Below are 5,252 nucleotides of genomic sequence, written 5' to 3'. Positions count from 1 at the left end.
GGTCAGTGAATAAGTAAGTTACTGCTTTTCTCTGAAAAACTTATGAATAGGTAAAAACAAAAAAAGTGTTTCTTATCGTTAACGTAATGATATGTACGGCCTAGAAACATCATTGACTTAGGAACACTTCATATCGCAATATCAGTATTTGCACGTTTCTAGCCTCGCTTTAAAGCGTTGCCTTAAATAACATTTCGCAAAGCTAGTAAAACTTTACCAGCGTTGCTAGCCGCTGTTCCAAAACACACACCAAAGACCAATATGAAAAGCATCGCGTGACCGCTGGAAAGAGTTCGTCATTCATAAATCATCGAACATCGTGTAACTCGTATTTATCAGACACGTACAGCGTATAACTTATTCGTCAAGCACCGAGTTCGTTGAGTTGTTCAAAATGTACATCTGAAAACCATCTTTGTCTTCGTTACCCTGACCCGCTGTATTCGAATCCCGGACCACTTTTCTAGAAAATATCGTCGATTTCTTGCGAGCAATCTTCACCTTTCTCGACCCTAATACCGCGGTATAACAGTAACCTTACATTCGATCGTTACATTTTTAAGTAACTAACATAGTTCCTCGGCATATGCTAACGTTTATCGTAACAAGAAGCTAATTTGTGAATTGCGCTTTGGGAGAATTTGCATCCGATTTCCTAACGTCGTTTTGACGTGGCATCTTTCACTTTATCATCCGTGTTGGAATAATTCTCAGCCATGCTTTCCATTATTCGTGCAAACATGAAAATCCTATGGTGATATGGTCTGAATTATAAGGTAGATATTGCTTCTATTTAAATTTACGCGAGAGAATCTGCCCACAAGAACCGTGTACAGCATGCATTTCGATATACGACGTTTATAACAGGGAAAGAATGCATATTTGTATAGACAAGGACTGTATAAATCTTTTTGATAAAGAACGATTACAGTTGTTTTATAAAATTGCAGATACGTATACGAATCTTTTTAATTCCCTTTTCCTTTTTATTACACGACTTTCTATTCTTATTGCACTGTTTGGTATAGGAAAGTCTTCATGCTGATAAATGTACGTGTAACAGAATTCTTATCTTGGAAAAAATCTTACACCTAAGCTTGAATTGATAGCTAATATCTTCGTAACGACCTTGTAACAACGTTGAATCGGGATATTAGCGAAAGAAAGCTTTCCTTCCTCCCAGCTAATTTTCCTTCCAACGAGATGTTTTTAAACATTTATTCACATAACACGAATTGCATTGTTCATATTTTCGTTTAGTCCGAGTATAACGAAGATTAATTATTATTGTTATAATAATTCTTTTCTTGTATAAAGTTTTTACCAGATAATTTTGTATTATATATCATAATATATTGGATATATTAAGCTAGTAAAATTTCAAAGTTTATTAATGTAAAGAATCAAAAGAGAGTTGTGTAATAAAAGGGTGGATAATGCTTTTAATTAATTTGTTAAGCATAAATGAGATACTATTAAGAGAAGAAGAAAATATTCAGAATTTTTCTTTTATTTGTAACAAGAATCTCCTGGAAATGAGAAAATTCTTTCTTTTTTCGATTCTCATGCCTTTAGAATCTCTTCTTCTTTTTATTTTGTTGTTTTATTATTCGTTTTTCAATTAGTTTACATCTACATTATCTCTGATTACGTACACATTGAATTTCACTAATAGTCTTCTGTGTTCAGAAACGTTCAAATTACACCTGTTAAAACAAATATCTCGTTGATTACAAGTACTATTTACATTGTCTCTATAAACAAACATTAACTTTGTTTAGCTGGTGTATGACTTCGATTGATGTGGCATCGAAGCTCTCGAAATTTGCAAACGATCGAAGGATTAGAATTCATTGGGCAACTTCGATAATAACGTTCTTCATTGAAGACGACAAATTTGATCATTTTCAATTCTACCGTATTTTTTTTTCCTAAGACATTGAAAATCTTTTCTGGGGACTTGTTTGATATATCAGCATAAAAATACACGTTCCACAGAGATTTATACAAAGAGGAGAGGTGCTGAGAAAAATTAATCATCGGATGAAAATAAGCGGATAGGATCGTTAAGTGAAGTTTTGAAAAAATCAGGAAAAGCTGTTAAAATGTATTTTATGATTATTTTCAGACTAAAAGCCAAAAACTGCGGCCTTGGATGGATATGAAAATAATTGTTAATTACCTTCTAATCTAACCTAAACAAATTTCAGATTTTGGTGTGATCTTTTGATGACGTACAGATAGCAACCAACGTAGCAACGTAGCGTTTCCTCGTCGTCAGAAATAAACTCTGTCCCTGATCAAAATCACCTTCACCTTTGACCTCGGTTGACTATTATGCGGTCCATAGGGGCGTGTATATATGTACCAATATGCTATATTAACCAATATTGATATATCAAATGTTTGCCTCTTTTCGTTTGTTGGAACGAAAGTGAATATGAATTTCATGTTTAGAATATGAAAATTTGAAGTCCGTGATAGATTTAAGGTAGACATGATGCAGGTTGCACGCTCGCATATTATGCAAGTTCTAGTAAATGAACCTGTCTTCCATCGAAATTTAATAATTTTATTAGTTCGTCTGACAATGAATGTGATTATGCGTTATAACATATGTACGATAAGCATAATAAACGATTTCGAAAGAAATTCTATTAATTAATATGATTACTGTTGCTCGAATTTTCATTATTTCATTTCATTATTTCATTATTCATACGTCAACGACGTAACTTTTCGCGCAAAATCTATGTTGTAAAATTTTACGTACGTATAAACCTTGTATGATTTGTGAAGAAAGTTTCGTTTAATGTTTTATGATTTTGAATTATGATTTTTACACGGTGAACACGTCAACGCACCGAAATCTAAATTATACTGCAGATATGTATATAATTATTGTTTAGGGAATTCATGCTCTAACGGTAAAAACAGAAAAGTATTGTTTTCTATTTCTATTTTCCATCAACGACGTATGTAGTATATTTGCTTATTCATATTGTAATATTGTAGTATTTTATAAAAAATATCCTTTCCTGTTTCCTTTGAACGTTAATTAATTCTCTAATTTCATCTTGGGAAATGTTCTTTTCTATATCGCATTTTGTAAAAAGCAAATACCTCTGCCTTTATCACAAGCACTAATGAGTCTTTGACGCATATTCTCACTACTAACCAGGCTTGCTCTTTATAAGCTGCACGTTTTACATGATTCCGTAGAAAGAAGAAATTTGAAAGGAGTTAAATAGGGAGAAGTATCTAAACGATTCCTAAATCTTAAAATATGTACTTGTAATTTGAAGCGTCAATTCAAGTATGTTAACTCCATAAGTTTCGTTATGAACAAAATTTGGCTGCCTCTTATCGTGATTGAAAATGACTCGGAAATGAAAAATGATAACAAGGGAAAAGATACGAGAAGATCGCATAGAACAGTCCGTTTTTAATTGCGTAACATTCGTTTATTATAATTCTTGCTAAAGTCCTGGAATAATTACGAGGTGAATTATATTTATATGACCCACCCTGTATACTACATTATTATAATAATTATCGCATCATAATTATATATTTGAAATTATTTTATCAGGTTACGTTAAATTACTTTAATTACGCCTTGAGTGACATTTTATAATAATATTAAAAAAAAAAAAAAAACAATTCTAACCAGTATCGATCGAGATAAAATTGAATATTAAAATACAGTTTAAACGTAGGGGAAAATCGAATAGCTTCTGATAACCTCACGTCGAAGTCATATCGTAATGTCAGCGAGGAACTCGTTGCTCTGATGCTGCACCGCTATCGGAAAACAATTTTTCGATGTTGTGCAAGAAGCGAAGGTAGAACGCCGATTCGACTAATTACGATGTCAACAACACCGCTTGACGATTAATGCGGGATTTCATGGCCAATTCAACACTGATTTCTGCTTTCGCTGCGTTTAGTTAAGTGTTGCACGAGGCTTTCATTTTCCCCTTACCTTAATTGATTTCCGTCGGACCAGTACGCGTAGATTGCGAGTTTAATTTGTAATAATCTGCATTTTTATCGTGTATTGTTAACTCCGCTATGGGAATTATTTTCAACTTTATATATTACTTTTTCGTGGTAAATATTCTATTTGTAATTTATCCTGAATTTACATATTTCAGCCGGTAAACCTTAGATTTTGATGAAAATTGAATTCTTCACATTTTATGCCTGAATTAATAACAGTTATTGTCACGTCCCGAGACCCGCGCGATCCGTAGCACGAAAGTAGAATTGATAAATTCTCTTAAACCGAGGTAATTTAAAACGTTTATTCGAAACCGTGTTTACAGTATTTGAAATGAAAGGCAGTTGAAGCTGCTAAAAGCTATATCTTGCGAAAACTCATCGAACTATGTTTTTATGTTATGTCTTTATAACGATATTAAGACAATTTGAATTGTAAACAAAATCGGCAGTTGAACAAACATTTTCAAAAGAAAGACCCCGACGTCTTTCCATCTCCGACGGATATAAATGTAGCGACTCAGAGAAGTCAGTATGTGAATATTTACCGTTTGGTTATCAAGTAAATTAATTACCGTTCGTTTATCGAATATTGCAGATTAATTATTCGTTTTATCGAAGAGTCAGGTATAATTTTGTCTATCGAAGAGTTAGTTATCGTTTTGTCTATCGAAGAGTCATCGCTTGCCAACCAAAGAATCATCATCTTGTCAACCGAAGAATTTCATATCCGTCAGTCAATTGTCAATATCGAAATCGAGTAAGATTTGAATAAATCATTTTATATTGTTAATTTACTTTCGAACAACTTTAATCCTCTCCCGTGCCAGTATTCCCGCAGATAGCAGGTTAGCCGAAAGTGGAGCTTATTGCCAGTTGCATTAAACGTCAGTTGACGCTACCTTCTCGTCGGCGACTAAATAAAACGTAACAGTTACTATATTTCATAAATTTGATGAATTGCCTTAGGTTGCCGAATTTTTATCCGATTCTCCTGGTCAGTTTCTTTTACATCTTTCATAAAATAGATTTCGGAATATGGTATTATTACTAGAAAGATTTATGCGTCTCTTTTATGTAGATTCGAGAATACACCCATCTGTTCGATAAAAGAAAAATTTCTCAACTTATAAATCTCAACAAATTTACAGTATGACGTAAGCAAAATAGAAATCTAGAAATAAGATAAATTCGATTTGTAAGCAACATATCCGTGCTAATAGAAAAATCTGTCTGTTTAATGGCAGATT

General features: G+C 32.9%; 1 protein-coding gene across 2 annotated transcripts in view; it reads left to right on the top strand.

Moving 5' to 3' along the window:
- LOC139998082 (uncharacterized) overlaps nt 1–5,252 on the top strand; it is a 130,858-nt gene that overhangs the window by 70,950 nt on the left and 54,656 nt on the right. The window lies entirely within an intron of this gene.

The sequence above is a fragment of the Bombus fervidus genome, chromosome 2, assembly GCF_041682495.2.
Source record: "Bombus fervidus isolate BK054 chromosome 2, iyBomFerv1, whole genome shotgun sequence".
Lineage (NCBI taxonomy): Eukaryota > Metazoa > Arthropoda > Insecta > Hymenoptera > Apidae > Bombus > Bombus fervidus.
Note: the sequence above shows the minus strand (reverse complement) of the source record. Positions and strands in the feature narration are given on the sequence as shown.